At 42.7% G+C, this 23,540-nt stretch overlaps 1 protein-coding gene across 2 annotated transcripts in view; it reads right to left on the bottom strand.

Moving 5' to 3' along the window:
* Positions 1–23,188, bottom strand: part of JCAD (junctional cadherin 5 associated) — a 114,706-nt gene extending 91,518 nt beyond the window's left edge. Inside the window, exon 1 of one of the 2 annotated variants that reach the window (XM_053263191.1) lies at positions 22,812–23,188. The gene's annotated coding sequence lies outside the window, so the exon portion shown is untranslated. Of the gene's footprint in view, positions 1–4,655; positions 4,789–22,811 lie in introns of those variants that run through there. The other variant, XM_053263193.1, reaches the window with a different exon arrangement.
* Positions 23,189–23,540: the final 352 nt, after the last annotated feature.

Here is a 23,540-nt window from a genome sequence, read left to right as displayed (position 1 = left end):
CAGCTCAGATGGCCTGGAATTGAAATATGAATGTATGAAGCTGTCTTATGCTGAGTCTGACCCCTGACAAGGCTGGCCCATCCATGATGCCTCAAAAGACAGATTATCAGGGGTGGCTGCTGCCTGTTCCTCCTCCCACTTCTCCTCCTCCTGTGCTCACTGGATTTGAAAAGGAGGAGGGTGACAGAGCAGAAATGGAAGTGGAAGAGAGGAAAGTGGTGGGCCAGAGAGTCTGCCCTCTTTCCCTCCACTTCATGCCAGCTTGTACATCGCTAGGAAAGGGAAGGCAGCATTTGGAGCCATTGCATGCCTCTGGGGAAAGAGAGCGATATTTGACATCCTGCCTTAGGGATCCAAAGATCTTGGGTGACCTTTGATCCATCTAGCTCAGTGCTGTCTGTCCTGATCTACCAAACACGGATCTTTCCCAGCCCTGCTTGGAGATGCTAGGGACTGAGCGGCCCTCGGCATGCCACGCATGTGCTCTGTCACTGTGCTAATTCCCTCTTCCAGTTCTAGCTAGCAGTCCTGGTGGTTCAGGGAGGAGACAACTAGTGCCTGACTTATGGAATGCCACGTTTAAGCCTTGTCATGCCTAACACCATCATCCTATTATCAAATGAATTCTGAGTAGGTCTTCAAGTATTTACTCTCATTGGCTTCTTCTGCACGTATCTAGAGGAGAATAAGACAGCTGCAGTGAAGAATACTACACAAAGCCTGAAGCACTTTACCCGGGACGCACCCTTTGTTTAGCCAGATTAATCTGAACTCACAGGTCCTTCAGTGGATGCTACAAGTGGAGAGACGAAAAGCTAGAATAATTAACACTGACATAATCACAAGATGCTTCGTTGAACATGAAGGATGACTAGGCAGTGGCTACAAGCATCCCTGTGAGGATAAATGTGTTTGTATCGCTGATTCAGATGAAGAATTCTTTCTACATCAGAAATTAAATTCTGGGAAAATGTGTCTAACTGCCTGAACTGCAACTCCTGAATGTCAAAGTCTTTAAGATTTAAACTGATAAAGTGCTCTATTGATTCCATTTGACTTGGAACTAAGTGCCAATTTCAGTGTAACTCTTTCCTCAATGGAGGAAATCTTTTGTAGGGAAATGCATGGGGGGGAAATGGAATCAGAAGTACTAAAAAGGACATCTGAAGTACTAATTTAGACCTAGATCAGTTGTGGCACCTGAATCACATGAAAACAGAGACTACCTAAGAGATTTATACAACGTCTTGAAAAGCTAAGCATCTTCATGGAAACGCTCCCTACTTAAGCTCAGCCAAATCTTGGTCTTTTAAGACAGAAGAATCTTCTCCACTGTTCCAGAAACATTAATACATAGAACCTATTTCAAATGTGGCCTTCGCCTTAAAAATGCTAATTTAGCTTGTAAGACACTTTAAAAATAAACAAACTCGAATGTAAAAGTGCACAAGTCCCATGTTTTTCTATATATGCAATCCAAATCCATTTTAAAAGGTCTAACATACTTCTCTGGCAGGTTCCCATAAATATTTTCCACAGAAGTTCATTTTTCCACATGAGCAAACTCTGAGTATGTGTGTGCGTTTTTCAAAAACTAACTCTTGATATGGAACTTAGAAAATTCTTGGCACTATTGTGTGGAGTTAAAATGACATCAGCTTGACTTGCTACACTGAAACTCGACCACATTTCTTTGTTTGGAACACACTGGCTTTGGGTTGCCTCCTTCATACAGCCTAACCATATATAGAGTGTGATTACAAAGTGGCCATCTGTATTCAGAAGAACTCAGATTTCCATTCCACAAAGCAGGAGATGCTCAAGCAGCATTTCTGTCAGTGCAACAAAAAAGTACTGTCGGCCTTAAAACTATGTGCACCTCCTGCCAACTCACAGGTTTCATGCTGTGATGGACACTCCCTGGCATGACAGCACCTTGAATGCTTGTAAACAACAGATCTCATCTTCAAAATGAAGTGAGCCTCAAAATGCACTTGCCTCAGATACAACACAACTGGGGGACACTGTCAGGGTTGGTCCATCCATGAGGCAGACCTAGACAGTCACCTAGGACACCAATATTGGGGCGGGGGGCACTACATGCCTCCCTGTCCTTCTCCAAGCAACCACTCACATGTCTGACTTGCTGGGAGTGCCCACTTGCTCTCCTCCCTGGAGGGGGAGTGGAAGGAGCAGGTGGGGGGGAGGAGTGAGTGGGCAAAGCCAACTTTGCCTTGCTCTCTCTCCTGTCCTGGAGAATGAGCAGCCTCAGATTAAAGCCAGGCCTCCGCACTTCTCAGCTGGAGGGGGCACCACCGTCAAAATTCTCCTAGGGTACCAAGAACCCTGGGGCCGACCCTGAGTTCTGTTGCCATCTTAGCTCTCATGAGCTACATGTACCTACTAGCTTTCCGTTGCTCTTAGCTACTTTTTGCATCGTGGAGGAGTGTCAGGTGCCCCACACACAGCTGTAGATCATCTGCCACCTCTCTGCATACTGAAACCTCCCATATAAGGAACAGAGTCTGAGAGCAAAATGTTTTAATTTTTCCTGTTGCCATTTGTTTTGCTTTGGTGTAAACTGCCCAGAGACATAAGTTTTGGGTAGTATAAAAATATGTTAAATAAAATAAATAAAACAAAAGAGGGACTTGGAAGAGGAGAGCTGCAGCAGGAATCAACAGTGCAGCAGGAGGTATCCAAAGGAGTGGGGAAGGGATGGAGCGAGCGCTCCCTTTTCTCCCAGCTGAATTCCCAACTGTCCTGTCATCCTGAGGGAGCTCCCGTACAGAAGCCTCCTCTCTCCCTTGCTGGCACATTTTTGGTTGATTTTCACTTTCCCTTCAGGTCAGTGCTCAACCTCTAAGGAAGTGGATTTGTTTTAAAATATGGCACTGGGTGGCCTGTGTTGCTCACAACTGTGATAGATCTGGCACTATCTAATAGGTGTCCGTGACTCCCGTGCAACCACATTCTGCACCACACAACCAACTGCAAATCTAATTTACACTTAGCGGGAGGTGGGATTGCCATTTGTCCAGCCACAGAACAATGCGAGGAAATGAAATTCTGTTGCACCAGAAGTGCTCCCTTTGAGAAGGGTGGTTGTGGATCTGCACAACAATTACACACTAAACATATCACGTAGAAAGGCCAGAGAAGTGTGCCCTCACACTGGAGCTCTAAAGTGCGTGAGAGGTCATGAAGCAAAGAACAAAAGAAGAGTCCTGCAGGATTAGACCACAGGACCATATACATTCTCTTTCCATGTTTCTGAAACGTTTATAAGCCAGGCATAAAGGTGATATCTCTCCTCTGTTGATCAGCATAGTATTCAGAGGCACACTACCTCTAAATATGGAGAAAAGAGGGGAGGAATAGTTAAAATGTTCTCAAAATGGGGTGTGTGTGTATAAAGGTGGGAGTGCTTCAGTCATCATTCGTATCACAGGCACTGTCCAATAGGAGCCTGCGGCATTTCACACAGCCACATTCATATGGCAATATTAACAAAGAGTACTACTACTACTGCCTGGTAGAAGAATTTTATTTTTCCCTCATCAAGTAATGTGATTTGAATGGTTGGAGATGCACTATTCCCACAACAGAAATGTATATCCTGAACAGAGATCTTTGGATCTCTTGCAACGTATGTAGAATACCAACACAATTGCTGAGGAAAAGATCTCTCAAACACCTTGAAGATGCCATCTGTATCAACAACAAATATGTCACACACCAGGACACCATTTGAGCAAATGCATGTGGAGGAGTCCGCAGATGTGTCATTTATATGGAATCCTGCTTTAAAAGTTGGTGAAACAATTCTCTTGTGCTTCTGGGTATATTTTAAACTATGGTCACTGGTTCCCAGTCATGAACCAAAAAGTCAGGTTTTCTACCAGGGTTCAAGATTCCCCTCTCATTTTCTGCACCGCACGGCAAGGAGAAGGAGCTAGCAGGTACCGTTTGCCCAGTGGAGTGCTATGCAGAGAGTTCTTTATAACTCTATTTACAATGCCACTTTGTTATTTGCATTTTGGCATAGAAGAGGTTTTCATCAGGAGTGATCCCTCACTGAGCCTTTGAAAGCAGCCCAGTGGACAGAGAGGTGCTTAATTATCTGGTGAGGCTGTATTAAAGAAATACTCCAGAACACAGGGCTGTCTTGTTACTATAACAGCATTAAGACACACACTGTAAACACAGCTAGTGTGATCCAGTCAGCGAGGGCTTCAGCCTTTGGCATAGGGATTACACTGCTCAGACAAACCTGGAGAGTCCCTACACTTCAGACTCAAGCAAGCCAAATGCAGGCTGTAGTCGAGCATTAGGCTGACTTCATCCTAACAAAATCCAGATTTGCCGCTGTCCTGAGCCCCACAGTTTCCGAAACATAACATGTGACACAGAAGTGCTGATGTGCTACTATTGGTTCAGTGCCTGGTAATCATTTCATCATTTCGCTCAGGTTGTATGCACAGGAATAGCCATAAGACCAGTGGAACAGTTCAAAGACCTCAAGCCTTTCCCCACAAATGCTTCTCGCGGTATTAATAGCCGGGTTTATACAGACACATCCATGCTTGCTCAACACACACACACACACACACACACACACACACACACACACACCACCCCCAGAAAATCATTACCTTGAATGCAAACCAGGGAGAGACTTTTCTTTCCTCTCATGGACTGGAAAAAGCAGGATAAAAACCAACGCTAACGGTCTCGTCTTCCGAGAGTTCTTTCAATCCTGCTCCGGCTAGCGGCTCTAAGTTTGTGCTCTGAATAGAGGCTGTGTTATTTTAACCGCAGGATTTCTAGTCATGGGGGAGGAGAGATGGATTAGGTACGTTTGCAATCTAATGCTTCGCATTCACTCTGCAAGGAGTGAACAGCCCTGAGCCCGATGGAAAGAAGAACTTTGAGTCAAGATATGGATTTCAAGGGACCCCAAGCCAATTATGTCTAAGCTAACATGCTAAAGAACTGTGTAAAATTCCAGAGGAGTAAGATAACACACGCTTGTGTTTTTTCCTAAATAAAAGGCATGTGTGGAATTTCAGGCCAGAGACTGACAAAAGGGAAGCTGAACAGATCTACTCCATGTGGGCCAACCTATGTGTGGATCCCAGAATATATCTTGCAGAAGAACATCTCTAGCACCTGCTAAGTGGATTTCAGTCGATATACAGTCCATCGGTATGCTATGCTCAGAGTATATATCCATGTTGTGAACCGCCCTGAGCCATTTTGGAAGGACGGTATATAAATAAATAAATAAATATCTATACAGCAGCTTCTGATGCTCAGCTCAGTATTAGTGTTATAAAGGTACAGCAGGGATGACTAGGTGCCACCCATTCAACACTTTCATGTTAATCTCTGCTAACTGAGCAAAGAGGCAAAGTGGAGATTCTCTTTTATCTAGCAGGAGGAGAGCAACTGGCTCTATCCAACACCAGCACAGCATCCCTCCAGTGGTTGTTGCTGGTGTCAATGTTATGCTTCTTTTTAGTTTGTGAATCCTCAGAGGACAGGGAACCATCTTATTTACTTATTATTTATTTTTCTATGTAAACCACTTTGAACACTTTTGTTGAAAAGTTGTATATAAATATTTGTAGTAGTAGTAATTAGTGGATGGTACATGTCTTGGGAGCTCTGTCCATATAATGCTGCCTACTACTATGAGTGGAGTTTGTCCATTTTTATCATGGCAAACAATTTCTCCTAAGAAATTGACTCCCAATGGGAAATGGTATACTTCACATTAACAGTGAATCACAAACGATAGATATGAGGAAAGGAAAGGTTGTCTTGTCAAGTCAGAGTCAACTCTTGGTGACCACAGAGCCATGTGGTTTTCTTTGGTAGAATACAGGAGTGGTTCACCATTGCCTTCTCCTGTGCAGTATGAGATGATGCTTTTCAGCACCTTCCTATATCGCTGCTGCCCAATATAGGAGTTTCCCATATTCTGGGAAACACATCAGCAGGGATTCAAACTAACAGCCTCCCGCTTTATAGGCAGATTGCTTCCCCACTGTGCCATTAGTTGGCTATGGTAAATACACCCCATTGTCAATTTGCCCTCAAGCGACAAAGTGTTATGAGTGACCCCTAAAGTACTCTTCTCTTTAGTATTCCAATAATTAACAAGTTGTTCTAGTAAAAACTAATCCACCCACTTTCCTTTTACTATCCCTACAACTGGACTAAATTTGGTGCAAATCGGTTAGGCAGTTCACAAGTTAGCCCACTTGCATGTCAAACATTCATGTGTCTGCCATCTTGAATTGGGGTGGATGACATCATCATCAAACTATGTGTTTGAGGTGTCCCTACAACTGCACCAAATTTGGTCCAAATCAGTTAGGCAGTTCACAAATTAGCCCAATTGTGCTCATATGTTCATGTGTCAGCCATCTTGAACTGGGGTGGATGACATAATCACAAACCATGCTGTTGAGGTGTCCCTGTGTGTCACTCACTACAACTGTACCCAATTTGGTTCAAATCAGTTAGGTGGTCCACAGGTTAGTCCTCTTGCACCTCAAACATTCACGCAGCTGCCATCTTGGATCAGGGTAGATGACATCATTACAAATCAGTTGAATGGTCCACAAGTTAGCCCACTTCCACCTCAAACATTTACACGTCCACCGTCTTTAACCAGGGTGGATTACATCATCACAAAATATGCCATTTAGGTGTCCCTACAGCTGTAGCAAATTTGGTTCAAACCAATTAGGCGGTTCACAAGTTAGCCCACTTGCACCTCAAACGTTTACACGTCCACCATCTTGGATCAGTGTGGAAGACATAATTACAAATGATTTAGATGTTCCACAAGTTAGCCCACTTGCGCTTCAAACATTTACATGTTCGCCATCTTGGATCAGTGTGGATGTCATCACCACAATATAAGCCACTGAGGTGTCCTTATGTGTCCCTACAGCTGTAGAAAATTTGGTTTAAATCAGTTGGGCAGTTCAGAAGTTAGCCCTCTTGCACCTCAAACGTTTACACATCCACAAACTACGCCATTGAGGTGTCATCACAAACTACACCACTGAGGTGTCATTTACACACCCACAAACTATGCCATTGAGGTATCATCACAAACTATGCCATTGAGGTGTCACACTACAACTGTGCCAAATTTGGTTCAAATCAGTTAGACAGTCCACAAGTTTGCTCACTTGCATCTCAAATGTTCACGTGTCCGTATCTTGAATCAGGGTGCATGACATCATCACAAATTATGCCATTGATGCATTCCTATGTGTCCCTACAGCTGTAGCAAATTTGGTTTAAATTTCTTAGACAGTTCACAAGTTAGCCCATTTGTGCCTTAAAAATTTACGCGTCCACCATCTTGAACTGGGCAGGGTGACAGCATCATAAACTACACTGTTGAAGTGTCCCTACAACTGTACCCAATTTGGTTCATATTGGTCCAGGCACTGTTTGAAATTGAAAGGTGGGGGAAAACACACATAGACACACAGACGGAATGCCGGGTGATTTCATAAGCAGGGAAATGCTTGACTAACAAGCAGAAGGTTGCCAGTTCAAATCCCCACTGGTACTATATCGGGCAGTAACGATATAGGAAGATGCTGAAAGGCATAATCTATTACTGTGTGGGAGGAGGCAATGGTAAACCACTCCTGTATTCTACCAAAGAAAACCACAAGGCTCTGTGGGCACCAAGAGTCGAAAATGACTTGATGGCACACTTTACCTTTATTGGAACATAGGCTAAAAAGATGTGACTGGATAGCTGTGTCTACACTACGGACAGCAGGACTGACCTCACTGGACAAGCAACCTTCTTGGTCTCTTGGGTTGCATATTTTTCTCTTTCATGAATGAAGCAGCATGCAGGAGCACAGGAACACAGAAAGCTGCATTATACTGAGTCAGACCATTGGTCCATCTAGCTCAGTATTATCTATACCAGGAGATCCCAATCTATGGTATTCCAGATGTTGCTGAACTACAGCTCCCATAATCCCCAGCTATAATTTATTGTGTCTGGGGATGATGGATGTTGTAGTTCAGCAACATCTGGAATGGCACAGGTTGGGAACCCCTGGTCTATACTGACTGGCAGAAAGTCTACAAGGTTTCAGAAAGACATCTTTGTCAGACCTATCTGTAGACACCAGGGATTGTCCGCTGTAAGATATTATCCTTAGGGGATGAGGCCATAGCTCAGTGGTAGAGCATCTGCTTGTTGACATAAGGTCCCAGGTTCAACCCCTGGCATCTCCAGGTAGAGATGGAAAAGACTCCTGCCTGACATCTTGAATAGCAGCTGCCAGTCACTAGAGATAATTCTGAGCTAGATGGACCAATGGTCTAACTTGGTATATGGCAGCTTCCTATGCTTCTATTTGTTCATGATATGCATAGTTCTATGTGTAGGAATACACAGCTCTAAGGAGCACAGGGAACATCTGGTCACTTGTAAGGGCCATGCTGGCAGAACTCAGTCCCAGAGCCATGGGTCAAAGCTAGCTAGTCCCAGGTACAAGGCTCAAAGACTTGAATAAACTGGAGTTCTTAAGCACATGCACCAATCTGTGCAGAATGGTGCCCCAGGGACTCCAGGTGAACCAGTAAAGTCCAGAACTTCAAATCAATTGTTGGACACATTATCTTTCTGGACAAGCAAACACAGCGGTTCAGGAATGTCAAGGGGGTCTGGCAGACAGAGATCAATACTCCCCATGAATTTGGTTGATCATCAGTGTTAATGTCCTAGGAGGCTTGCTATATTGTCCTTGCAGCCAATCATATTGCAACTTGATGAGAATGAGGCATAGAGCAAAACAAAACAGGGCCAGTAAAGTCCAGTCCAGGGGCTTAATCCTCAAATCACTTAGATTTCACTTGGTTGTGTGAACTGGTCCTAAAAAAGCACCTTTCTTGCAACAGAAATGCATATCAGCTTCTCTATCTGGACAAGAGAATGTAGACAAGATCTCTGACTTACGAGGAAGCAACTAACATGTCTTAACATGGGCATATGTGCTAGAAATAATTGTAGACATAATTAAATGTAAGCATGAAATTGTGCCTGCAAAACTGGTTTGCAGATGTTTGCAACATCTGTATGGGATCCTAGGCTTATGATAATATATGCCTAGTGTCATTATATTTCATGGAGGTGCACACCTCAGAAACAATAATTGAAAACCACAATGGTTAATAGCCCTCTGTCTTTTGGAGATGAATGCCACTTTTTTCAAAAACAAAACAGTCATGAAACTGAGACAGAAGAAAAAAATAAAACCCCAGTGAAAACAAAGATCAACTTTAATCTGTCCTTTGAAAACAAAAGCACTAGGCTTAAGTTCCATTTAGAGCAAAACCGAGAACTATAAATAACCAAGTCATACGAAAACCACTCACAAAGAGGCATAATTTCACTCAGCCTTGAAATGCAGGCATCTCTTTAGAGACCAGCAACACACACATGCAACAATGTTCCACCACCAGGGTAAGAAGCAAGAACAGCGATTCCAGCTGAAACAGCAAGGGGCATTTAAAGGGCTGGAATTACCTAACCTGGAATGGTGCCAACCTGTCAAGACTAATACTCTTCCTCTTGTGAAAATGACATGGTGGAGAAGAGTCAGTCTTCAGTTATCATAAGCTTAATATATATTCAGTCATCCAAAAACCTTTGGTTTAAGATGAAAGATATTTTCATTCATGCTCTAAAAAGCACAGAAATGACAAGTTAAGGTGCCCACCTTAACTTCCGTTATAATGACATGCTACAGTCTCATAGATGCCGGCTTTAGAAATGGGGCTCCATGCTGCCTTGATCTTTCAGCTGGATACTGGGCTGGGAAGGGATGCATCCAGGCAGAAATTCAATGGGTGCCTCTTTCCCCAATCACTTCATAGAGATGCTCCTGATGAATTTATTTATAGTTCAATTTCTATACAACCTTTCATAAAACTCATCCCAAGGAGGTTTACAAAAATTAAAATACAATAAGATTTCTGCCTGATGCATCTCTATGATGTGACTCCAAATACTCTAATTAAAGATAGGGCCCAAATCTATTTAACCATAACCATAAAGTGTTACCAATTGCCTCTCAAAGCTTCTGGTGTCCTTATGCTTCCTCTAGTGGGTAGAGATTCATTGAGTGATGACTTGCTGGGCAAAGTGGCACCTCCAGCTTATGGCTGATGGAGTCTAAGAGGGCCAAATGAGATGAGACATTGGAAGTCTGTGATCCCATGTCCCATTTTTTTTTTAAGCAGTCACACACTCCCTAAACTGGATTGGGATTACAATGCTGAGGAAGAAGAGTTTAACCCCTTCTAAACCACTCCCTAAATCTGCTTTTTGTCCTGAAAAGGTTATCCTCCGACCTTGTTTCCAGACAACTGAAAATAGGGAGTGCACACAGCTCCCAAACCCAGGTAGAACACAGTCTTTGATTGTATGAATGACCTCATGGTCTGAGAGCTACATCTAATAAACCTTTGTTAGGAGTGGAGCCCAGGTGGGCACCGTTTGGGTTTATGAAATGCAGCTGCTCAGCATAGCCAGATATGCTGGGTCAGGACTCCATCAGGTGAGGAGTGGTCTGTATTAAAGAATGAGAAATGCAAATTCATTAAAGCCTTAGAAGATGTTCATATTTTCACAAACATTTGTTTAGAGAGCCTTCCTGAATCATATCCTATCCTAATTCTTTCTTCTCATCTCTTCAGCTGTGTTTGTTCAGTGCAACTTTACCCACCTGAGGAGTTATTTATTTTACTGATTTAAAATATGTGTACAGTCCTCTACTTCTCCAGTCATGCAAAATAGCTCAACAGCAAAATAAAATAAAATAAAATAAATGTATTACTACTGTTGTAATACATTGATCAAGCATTCATCCAAATGAACAATACTTCATTTGAACAAATGGGCCACTTTATACAGGCTGTAGCTGCTGCTCTTCAGGTTTTTACAACTGTTGTTACACAGGCAGTGCTGCTTACTTTCTAAAATGAGGTTGTGTGTGCTGGGTCTTCAGCATGCTCGTCTTTGGATCTGGGAGACTTTCCCTTTAATACCAGGTGTGTGGAAGGAAGCTCTGTGTGGTTGCCTAATGCTGTAAGAAAAAGCACTCTGCACAAGATCAAAAGGACAGAAGAAAAGCCCTGCTGGATGAGGCCCAAGGCCTATCTAGTCAAGTGCCCTGTTTCCCACAGTAGCCAACCAGATGCTTCTGGAAATCCCACAAACCAAGAGATGAAGGCAGTTTTCTGGACTACAAGATTTGTGCTGGTTAAAGTGTTGCAAAGTGCGGCAGTATGAGGCAGCAGCTTGAAACCGTGAGTACAGCATTTCTTGATGCACTTTTCAAAGCATCGTGACAGGGTTTTGGCCGTTCATATTGCCCACCATTGCAGCAGGCTTTCCAGGCAGGGGGTTTCCATATTCCATCTGAATCGCATTCAATGCTCCCTCCACCTCCTCCATTTCGGGCCACCTACGTGACGAACCACTGACGTGAAGAACTCTTCCCCCCCATCAGTGCCTTTGTGCAATGCCACCAGCAGGGGTGCAGCTCCATCTGCTCTGCTTTGTGCTAACAAGAGCACTAGGAACATGTGGGGCGTGATGACAGATGGACCAATGGTCTGACTGTATAAGGCCACTTCTCGTCAGAGGAAACATGTTTTCCCAAGGAAACATGAACGTCTCCGAAAAATAAGTCTGATGAAAAACAAAAAGCAATGGCGGGGAAAGTGTCGCTCCAAAATGATAATTTAGTTGCAGCATTGCACCCTTGCACAAGTGATCCAGCAAAACAAACAAACCCCAGGCTACAGGGGTTTGCTGAATAAGCCAGACAATCCACAGTGCACAAAAAAGGAGGAAACATGAACATGTCCAAAAAATAAGTCTGATGAAAAACAAAAGCAAATGTGATGGAAATCAAAAGCTGAAAGCAGATGAGAGTTGGGTTGCACCTTTGCGCAAGAACCCAAATGGAATTTTTTTATTTTTTTTTGAAATGCTGTCATGAACGGGATGGAAAAATTATTTCATGAATCAGATGGAAAGGGGCTGTAAAAATGAACAAATTGTTGCACTGTGATTTGAACCATCCACACCACACTGCAACTAAGAAATGATGGCAAGCCTTCTACAATGGAAAAATACATCTAATTTCCTGCAACCCATATACAAAGTTTTAGAGCTACAACATATTAATAAAATCTGAAACAAGGCATCAGAAATATGAACAGCACCCTCCTGATAGTGCAGCGATCACAATGTCGAAACACAGGCTATACAGAGGGGCACTTAGTGGACACGTTGAAAAACTGTTGCAGCATGTAATCTTGAAAACACCCTGCTGTTGCTCCCTTGCAACTGGTGTTCAGAGGTATCCTGCCTCTGAGCCTGGAGGTAGCCATCAAGACTAGTAACCATTGATAGATCTAACCTGTAAACTTTGAAATTTCTGAATTTTCTTATTAATGTTATTAATTGTTAATCTGGTCTGTGACCACAATAAACTTACTACTACTACTCGATCTAACCTTCATGAGTTTGTCTAAGCACCTTTTAAAGCCATCCAAGTTGGTGGCCATCACCACATCCTGTGGCAGAGAAATCCACAGATTAATGATGAGCTGTGTGAAGAAGAAGAAAAAACTTGCTTTTGTCAGACCTAAATTTCCTAGCAATCACTTTCATGGGATGACCCCAGTTCTGGTGTTGTGAGAGAGGAAGAGAAAGTTCCAAGGCTAAACACAGGCACTGTAAACAAGTGTTGAGACTCAACAACTCCCCAAAGTACTTGCAGTTGCAAATCATTAAACTCTTTTTCCAAAGCCATGAAGGAAGTTATTATAGCCACAGGAGTAGACCAATATGATACTTGTCCCTATCAGGCTGATGAAAGAACACCAAGCTAAAGACTTGCTCAGTACATATCTATTTCCCCTCCTTGTCATGACTCAGACAGGAGGAAGCATTCCTGAAATATAGATTCACAGAACCATAGAATTCCAGATAATTCAAAATAACTACAGCTGGAAATAATAACCAATGTGCTGAGAACCTGAAAAACAAAGCCGTATAAAGATGAAGTGAAACAAAAAAGAGTTTTTTTCTAGGAGGGCCAATGTTTATCATCGCCTCCAGTGGGGTAGTAGTTGCACACTGGATTCCAACATGTTTGTACCAGAAGTGGTTGTGTGAAGGGTAATATTGTGCACAGAACTGGAGCCAATTCAAACAGCCACACTATCTGCAGGATTATTGGAATTATAACATGTTGGTGCCCAAGTTCTTGGAAGGGATCACCACAGTGACTTTTATTTATTTTTATTTAACATATTTTATTTTTAAACATATTTTATTTTTACATGGTGGCAACAGCTGCCAGTAGAAGGAAAGTTCATATGTGATGAGATTACCTCTCACAGTGGTTTTCGGATGTTCTTTCAGGGAACCCATCTGCTTGTCTGCCAAGGGCCTCTTTCAAGCAGGAGAGAATGTGAGGGCATGTCCAGTGATGCACAGCCAGTTCACACTGAACACTGGGCCATGTCTCCTGGGTCACACAGTTGTCCCGTACAAACTGAGAACGGACCCAGAACACACTCAGCATTCATCTCTGGCTACACATCAAGGGTGACTCAGAACTACTAGTTTTGGGGAGCAAAACAGGTTTCAATGAACATTATTAGGGGATTTTGCTATATGTTAAATAATTATAGAGGAACAGTAATTAATATTGTTCATTTTATTTTTATTTGCAGTGGTTGACATTATGGCCCAGTTATGGTAGTTATGGAGAGCCATGCTGGAGGATGGGTCTGAAATCAGGGCTCCTACCTGTCAGACCCTGGTGCTCCCTCCCCACTGCCACATGCTTACCTGTCTGGATTCAGATGTAAGTACTGGCCTCCTCTCTGCATTCTGCCAAACTGCAGAGAGGAGAGGATGGACAGCTGTGGCAGCCAATCAGGATGGAGACAGGGAGGAGCTTCCTTCCCTCAACTCCAGTCCCAGAGAGGCCTGCCTCCAGCTCTGCATTCAGATATAATGGAGGCAGCTTCAAACCAGAGGCCTGAGCAGCAAACCTCACTTCAAACTGAGGGTTCAAATTTGACTTTGGTGAGTGAACCCTCAGTTTAAATTAGGGTCCAAACTGTAGTTTCATACATTTGGACATGCAGTTACACAAGCCCCAGCTATATGTAACTCCAGTTTCGTGCAATGTCCAAAAGTGACCCCATATTCAATTGTATCCCATTGGACAGATAGCTGCCTGCTTCCCTGGCTGGTCAGAGTTGGCTGCAGAACAGAAGGGTTCCCCTAGCATCTGAGTGATATCTAGCTTCAAAGAGCTCTGGCTGTCATGGGCCCCATCTGTAGCCCTCTTCAAACATTAGACTTGTTCATACATTTAAGAACATAAGTACAGCCCTGCTGGATCAGGCCCAAGCATCCTGTTTCAATTGTTTATTTAGTCCAGCATCCTGGTTCAGTTGTTTGAATTGAAGTTTAATGTAGGTTACCAACACTGAAGTGCTTGTGTCAACCCATGCCGAGGTGATTTATGACCTGAGATTCCCACCTTGGCATGGGTTGATACAATCACTTCAATGTTGGTAACCCACATTATACCTAGATTCAAATGATTGTGTGAAAAGGCCTACTGTGTCATACAAGTATATGGTTGTCTGTACATGTGTGCATGCTTTTGTGTGCATTAATGTACCTGCATTCAATTAAAACCGAACCTGGGTACAAGCCCCACAAACAGATAGGAAGTGTACTACTGTACCTGTGTTCAACATAATGTGTGAATGACTGTTCCTGTCTACAGATCCTGTATACTTTGTACAGGTGTTCAACATAATATCTGAATAGGGCTTAGGCTGCAATACTAGCCTGCCTGAGCACTAACTTGCTTGCATTTGTACTGTGGTCCCTACCTCTGCTGTCACACTGGCACTGGGGGAACTGGAGGAATGTATTAGCCTTGAAGACCATTCATTCCTATTGGATTTATTCATCCAACTTCTTAGACAACCTGGCCTGTAGCACAGGTACAGGTTCCAATATTGAACTTGAAACTGGAAAAGCATGAAAAGAAATGAATACCAAACAAAAAAACCATTCTGACCCAAACCACATTTTCAGGGAGGAAAAAACCAACCCATGGTGCTGTGTTTGATTAAGAACTGAAGGCTCAGGTATGTGTTTTGATAAATACATGACTAAATATATCCCTTCATCAGAAGGAGAATTTTTCTATTTTATGGGAGACCAGAAAATAATTTTGCTCAACCATATGGAGTTGGATTTTGTTTGTTTGTTTGTTTGTTTGTTTGTTTGTTTGTTTGTTTGTTTTTGCATCTAGGAAACTGGGAATTTAAAAAAACAACTCAGGTACATTGCACTTTTCTGTGCAGGTGGGCAAATTCACTTTAAAAATGCTTTTGGCTTTGCAATTCTAAAACTACATATTTTCTACTGTTTTAAAGCTATACTTCATCTGCGATTTCTGATATTACATAGAAGTAATAAATATGTATTGCTTTTATTTCAATGTATTTCAGAAAATATTCATGTTTTTCCACTGTCTGGAATTTGCAATCTTGGGAAAGACACACATAGAGAATATCTGTTATGAATGAAAAATGATATAAGGGAGGGAGGAACCTATTTTATTGGATGGTGAAACTTGAAAGCCAAATAACTAAACCACAGAAATGCTTTTAAAAGTCAATTTCTAAAGGGGCAAATGAAAGCATTTGCTATACCAAAGAGTTTCTAGAACTGCAAGGATAGATCCTTATGACCATTTCTGAGGTGCGAGAGTGAATCACTGTGAGGAAACTTTCTCCCTCAGTGTTCATGAGATAAAAGGAACTTTTAAAAACACCCATGTAGTACAAATCCACATATTTTATCCTGAAAAACACTTTCCTAGTGTCTTAAGGACATTCAACTCTCTGATAAAACTGTTTCCAGTCCAAGATTCTGAAGGAATTTGTACCTTTCCAGTTGGATGCTGGGCCCTGTTCTCTCTAGATTGAATTTTATTCTATAAAACCAGCCTGGTTTTATTTCAGGCCTAGTATTGTATAATTCCCACTAGCCACCTAATGGCGCAGCAGGGAAATAATTTGCCTAGTGAGCAAGAGGTTGTCAGTTTGAATCCCCACTGTTATGTTTCCCAGACTATGGGAAACACCTATATTGGGCAGTAGTGACATAGGAAGATGCTGAAAGGCATCATCTCATACTGCGCGGGTAATGGCAGTGGTAAACCCCTCCTGTATTCTACCAAAGAAAACCACATGGCTCTGTCATCGCCAAGAGTTGACACCGATTCGACGGTGCAACTTTACTTTATAATTCCCACTATTTGTTGCTGACTTTTGCACTGGAATGGTGTAAGCAGCAATGTGGCTAGAGTTGCCACATTCATCGGAGATAATTCCTAGACACGTCTGGCAAAGTGTGTGCTGGGGATTTAAAAACCCTACTTTTTTACCAGCGTTGGAAAGAATGCTCGACAGCAGAGCTTGCCCACTGTTTCATTCATTCCCCCCCCCCCTCCCTACAGCATTCTTTGCACAGAAACGTTCTTTGGTTTAGAAGCATTTCACCTCAATAAATCCTCACTAACTCTAGAGCTGGTCCAGAAATGAAGGGGCAGCACTGGAGGCCAGAGAACGGGGTAAGGATATTTAAACATTGACAGCATGGACAGTAGCTACAATGCCTGAAGACAAGCACTAGAAAAATGGATAAAAATCACTAAAGCAATCTTCCCGCTCAAATTCCTTGACATTTCGTATCCAGGATGACCATTTTCCTTCATCTGGGACAGAACTTCCAGTTCCTGGACTGCCCAGGCCAATCCTGGACATGCGTGGCAACTCTTCTGTAGCAGTGAAAATAGTCAAAGACAAAAGCTGGAAGGGCCTGGCACTTTGAAATACGGGTCTGGAGTAAAGACTGCAGCTGGAAGACAGCAGCTGACATCCAAACTAATGATACATGCATAGAAGAACGCTTCACAAACACAACAGGGGAAGGGCAATTTTCACAGCTCCCACCCCCCTTCCCTTTGCAGCCACCAATGGCTCCTGAAAATGTGTCCCTGAGAGTACCACAACCAAAGACTCTAGGCTGCTTCAAAAGCTAAACATTTCTTAAACTGGAGGAAGCACTGCCCATTCAGAAACGTGTAAAGCTAAATCATCTTTCATATGAATTTCACCCTCTACCCTGCACAAAAATATGGGGGATGCATTTGAGCAGTGTTCTCCCAAGAACTCTCTGAGCCATTTTCAGAAGCAGTATAAAACCTTTTCATCTGGATCTTGGTGAATAGGATTAAGCTTTTAGCACAAATTCTGTTTTTAGTACCATTTTTTTAAAAAAATCTGAATATGTGTTATTTTAAAACTGTAACCTGCTCCAAGCTGTAGGGATGGGGTGGGCTAGAGATGGAACTACACTAATATATAAATTACTCTTTCTGCATCCCTAAAGGAGAATATTCGTGGAACTCTGTGAACCATAACCTAATTCCTCAAACTAGCAAAGCGAAGACATACTTTGGAAGTCTGTGTATTTTGTTGTCCTCGGGAAAACAGCCACATTTTTAGCCATTACAGAAAACCACAAAGTTTATTAGTACAGATGAGCCCGCTAGAGTTCATGCCTCATCCATCTCAGGATTGCTTCATGAGAATAATATTAAAATACTTCTTCTTGCCTCAAATGTAAATTGCCCTGAGCCATTTTTGGAAGGGTGGTATAGAAAACAAACAAACAAACAAACAAGTGATACCTTGGGGACACTCTGTGTGGACAAGAAATGTTCAAACTTTACTCAAGGTTTTCATTTTGCGGAACAATGCTAGAGGTTTGCCATTGTTAAGTATTCATTTAGTCTCCTCAGAGACAAAACAGGAACAGGCCGTTATTTTTGGTGCTTGAAATAGCACTGTATCCATAAGCACTTGTGCATTAAAGGGAAAGGGAAAGAAAACACAAAATGAATGTGCACACATATACAGCTTTCAAAAATATTAAAAAGGAGAGGAGGAACAGGGACAATAGGGCCAGAGGTAACAATGAAGAGGTGCACCAATAGAACAAGAGGGTTTTTTTGTTTAGACATAAATAGAAATTGATCCAGAAGACCCACAAATCACACACTTTGCAGTGAATCACTTTGCAGTGATTTGCATTAATTCATCAAAACATTAACATGTTTTGATGAATTACTTTGGGCAATATTGGCAAAGCTGTAATGGGGCAAGCATCCAATGATCAATGCTTCAGTTGCTAGGCTATCACATAGCTATAGTCGATAGATAGATAGATAGAATCTGCTTTAAGATGAGGGACCTTATAGAAGGGGTGCACTGTAAATATCAATAGAGTGAAGTCCACAATTCAGACCATCAGTTTAATTTGGAAATCGAATACTACACTGCTGATATGAGTTATATGTGTGTACACTGACTTTCAGGAAAGCACACTCAGTCTATAGAACTGAAAGAGTTTCCTCTGCCAAATGCACATGCTACATTATGAACCCACTGGAGGGAATAGCAAAATCAGTACCTGTCAGGTAAGCAAGTAAGTAGCCCTGCCTTTTTCTGCTGGGAAGTGGATTTATTAGCCATAGGATAAGAGTCTGTTTCTAGCACAGCACAATCTTCTGAAACATTCTTTTCCTGAACAAAAACTGATGGGGTCTATGTGTGTGTGTGTGTGTGTGTGTGTGTGTGTGTGCGTGTGCGCACAATGCTTTATGGCTGCTAAACTGCCTCTTTGTGAATGCAAGCCACAATCCAGTTCAGTATTACTCTTAAGCTGACCAATTTCATGGTCTCAGATGGGCGCCTAACTCAGAGCTGTATTATGGCTTTTGCAGTCATAAAGCAATAGGCATAGGATGAAAAGGAATGGTTATTGATATCAGCCAGTCTATCCCTCTGTCTGATGTTACAGAACTAGATTTGTGACAAAGATATGTTTACCTGAGGCTAAAGTTAAAAACAAACAAACAAACCATACACACATACTGTTTTATAGAGGCTTCCTTCATAATGGTGCAGAGGAGAAATGACTTGATTAGCAAGCCAGAGGTTGCCGGTTCGAATCCCCGCTGATATATTTCCCAGACTATGGGAAACACCTATATTGGGCAGCAGCGATATAGGAAGATGCTGAAAGGTGTCATCTCGCACTGCGTGGGAGGAGGCAATGGTAAACCCCTCCTGTATTCTACCAAACAAAACCACAGGGCCAGGAGTCGACACCAACTCGACGGCACAACTTTACCTTTACCCTTATACCCACAAAGAAATCTTATGCAGTTTTAACTAAAGGTTTATTCAGCAACAACTCTCAATTTCCCTCTTCTCCTTTCCCTCCCTTTCCCTCTCAACTCCTCCCCCACACTCTCTACAGGATCCCCCTTGGGACAAATGTCCAAACAAACAAACTGCAAAAGATTACTGAATAGAATACAACACATCCCTTACCAGCTGTACTCATAGACCCAGGCCTGCCTCACTTCCAGTGGATGAGCTTGACTGGGACAAAATGCTTCAAGAAACAAAGTGCAGCAAAGGAAGGTGGTTTTACTCCCCTCCCTGCATACTCTATTTCATGTAAAACACAGAGCACCACCAACCCTATTTTACGAATCATACAAATACAAATAATAATATGGATTTTACAGGCCTGTAGGGATAATGGAGCCACCTAATGGCGCAGCAGGGAACAAATGTCCCTAGGCTGCTGGGGTCCGAAGGTTGCCAAAGTAGTGCTTCACACACACCCCAGGGCACTCTCTGGTCCCTTTTGCTCCATTATAACTTCAAAACACATCTCAGTTTTCCAAAACATATTTTCACAAGGGATTGTGGGAAGGGATGCCTGTTACAAGTTTGAACCAGGCCTGGAGAGATGAAACTTGGGCACTGCTGCTGGGTAGGGATGTGCAAGCCTCTGAACCGGTCCGGTCTGGCACGGGGAGGGGGGGGGTTGTAGCTTTAAGGGCGGGGGTGGTGGTACTTAACACACCTCCCCCGCCGCTCTTCCCCCTCCGGCGCTGTGTTTTTAGATAAAGATTCTGGGGCGGCAGCGTTCCTCCCTGCCAGCCCTGTCCCCGTCGTTAGCTCGCCATTGCCGAAGTTGGTAACACGCATGCGCCCATTCTGCCATGCATGCGCACCTCTCGCCGCGCCCGCGCGCGCTCCGCAGATGTCACACGTCGACGAGCGAGCTAACGATGGGGGCAGGGGCGGCAGGGAGGAACGCTGCCGCCCCAGAATCTTTATCTAAAAACACAGTGACGGAGGGGGAAGAGCGGCGGGGGGGGGTAAGTACCACCACCACCACCCCGCCCTTAAAGCTACAACCCCCCTCCATGCCGAACCGGCTTGGAACCGGACCGGTTCGGAGGCCTCCAGCATGGCCTCCGAACCAGTTCGGGCACATCCCTACTGCTGGGAGGTGCAGCCCTACAGTTAGTACCCTTCAGTATGCTTTTACACAGGAATTGCCATCATGAGACAATTATAAGGCCTGTTTGACAATGATATAGTCTACTTGGCTGTCTTTGCACAGTGGAAGGTTCTTCTTTGCTGGGAGTTAAGAACATAAGAACAGCCCTGCTGGATCAGGCCCAAGGATGCCCATCTAGTCCAGCATCCTGTTTCACACAATGGCCCACCAGATGCCGCTGGAAGCCTACAGGCAGGAGTTGAAGGCATGCCCTCTCTCTTGCTGTTACTCCCCTGCAACTGGTAAGATTGGATGGCCTTCTGTTAGGGTTAGCATAGCAGATTCCTTTACTGAGCATGGGCTTGAACTAGAAGACCTACAAGGTCCCTTCTAACTTAAAAATTTTGTGATTTTCCTCTGGCAAGAAGTTTACATCAATAGTAACAGTTTTCACATGGCCGGAGTGTCCATAAGAAAATGATATTCAAGGAGTATATAGGATTGTATAGCCTGTAATTTAGAGCACAAGAAGGAAAAACTGAGTAAAACCAGGGCTATTTAGTGCTGAACAGAACTGTTAAGTGCAAAATAATTTCATGCAGAAATCATGCTGATGTAGATGTTACTCCTGCATAGAAAGGAATGTGTGAATTCATAATTTGCTACAGATAAAAGGAGGACACTATGCCACATGAGGAGTTTCCCAGAAAATTTCTGATTCAGAATAGAATATGCAGCACAAATTAATTATAACAATTTGACTTTTTTTTGCATAAGATTTCTAATCAAGTGAACATACTGAAGAGGATTCTACAGAACACTGCATATTTACAAAAAATGTAACTACGGATGTGAAGTATGTGAAAAGAGACATATAGAACTTATCTGAGAACCTCAAGGATACCACAAACATACAGAAAGTCGAAAAGAAATTTTGGCACTTCATTTAGAAAAGCAGGATATTGTTAAATGACACCTCCCTATTTCCATCCAAAAATACTGCATCATTTTTTTAAAAAGAAAGAAATAATATACACCTCAAACTTCCTAGGCTTTATAATATAGCGGTCCATTTAACAGCATCAAGAGAAGGCCTGTGGCTGTAACTGGAGACTTCAAATTTCCTGAGTTTGGTGAACTTAAGCCAGATGCTCAAGTTTGTTTTTGTGAGGAAGTAATATATAATATCTTTGATGCATGAATTATTTTATAAGGGAAAGGTGTGTGTGTGTATACACACACACACACAGTACTGCCTCATTATAATGTTACAGTTAGATAGAATAGGGTACCTAGCAAAAATGGTTTTTCAAAATACAGCCTTTGGAGATAGATAAACTGGTGATGTGCATGAACAAGCCAATTTCCATGGTGCAGCATGCTGTAGTAGATAGAACTTTGATCTTGAACCAGTGCAAGCTAGGTTAAAATCTATATTTCAAAGAGGCCACATTCCTTTTCAACAACAACAACCTTCTAGCCACAACAGAAAAGGCCCCATCTTTTGCACATCCAATGAAGGGTAATGATAGAGAAGGAGCAGAGTCCAGACAGGAGAGCTTTCACAAGACTGCTTCATCAACCAAAATTTAGCTGGAAACTTCCACAATGGTTGTGGGAATCGGTCCTTAGTTCCTGAATCACCACAGGCAAACACTCCCAGCACGGAAGCTAAGCTGGGACATGAGAGCTATTAGGCTACAATCTGTGATGAGTTGTCACGTAATGATTGTCTGAACTTCTGAACTTACCTTGATTCTTTGTACCTGGTTAAAATCACTTGTCACTCTATGGGAACAGGTTCCAGACCTACAGACAGCGTTTAATTACTAGTCAGTGATGAGCCCCCACTCTCTGCTTTCGCTGGGCTCTGGCCTGGAAACCCTCTTAAGGCCTTTTCGCATTTTTGAACTATGACGACACAAGTGAATGAGATTTACACATTTTTGAGCAAGATGCTACGTGTGCTTAACCCTTCATCTGGCAATACATCTTATAAACAATTAGACATGTTACGAAGAAAAGTTTGCCTGAGAAGGCCCATCCATTATGAGCAGACCCCGGTAACAGGGTCATAGAAGGGGATTTATCTTCCCATTTTCTAGGATCTTCTAAAGTACAAAGGTAATATTTCAAGGACCATTTTTCCTTTCCACTTCTCAGAGCTCAGCAAATGGATGAAAAGGTTTAGACAGTATTGATTTACCACAAAGCCCATGTGTGTATTCCTGAAAGTGGATGGAAATATGATTTGTGCACTTCTTACCTCAGAGCAGAAGGCTGGATGAACACGAACTGATGCCACCAGCTTCTGTAGGATCTCCATATAGGTCTCTAAAATAAAGTGTGTTTCATCTTTCCTGTTTGTTGCAGGATCAAACATGGATGCCAGCTCTCTAGGATTACTTGAGCAACGTCTATGAAACTGACAAATCCAACCCATTATAATGCCTGCAATTTCTCATTATCTCTATCACTACAGTGATTTCTCTTAAACCAGGTTCATAATAACTGTCATTATTGCCTGCTAAAGAAAGCAAGTACATATTTCCAGTTAATGAGAGCTACCTCACAGAGAGAGGCAGAGAGATATTATCCCTGTGTATTGACCACTGCCCTCTAGTGGCTAATTTGCCTGCTATAGACGCCATCTTGGCCCACAGGGATAATGCTAAATGATTTTATCTTGAACTGTTGGGCAATGTTCTATAATTGAGTCAATGCTATCCCTGCAGTGGGTTGAACCAGCAGTTCTGTTACTATCTGATGTTGTTGTTGTTGTTTTGTTTTTTGTTTTGTTTTGTTTTGTTGTTTGTTGTTGAAAAGGAAAGAAATATACTGTACAGTGCACTTAAACAGAATGCAGTGCTCAAATTAGGAAAAGATAGGACCGCTTTAATGAAATCCATCTGTGCCACCCCTTAATTCCTCTTAATTTTAGCCAAATTACGCCCCACCCTGTTAACTTCTGAAAACGGGCGCTAACGAGGTGTGT

This window comes from Hemicordylus capensis, chromosome 6 (assembly GCF_027244095.1).
Source record: "Hemicordylus capensis ecotype Gifberg chromosome 6, rHemCap1.1.pri, whole genome shotgun sequence".
Taxonomy (NCBI): Eukaryota; Metazoa; Chordata; class Lepidosauria; order Squamata; family Cordylidae; genus Hemicordylus; species Hemicordylus capensis.
The sequence above is the reverse complement of the archived record's forward strand: the minus strand, read 5'-3'. Positions and strand labels throughout refer to the sequence as shown.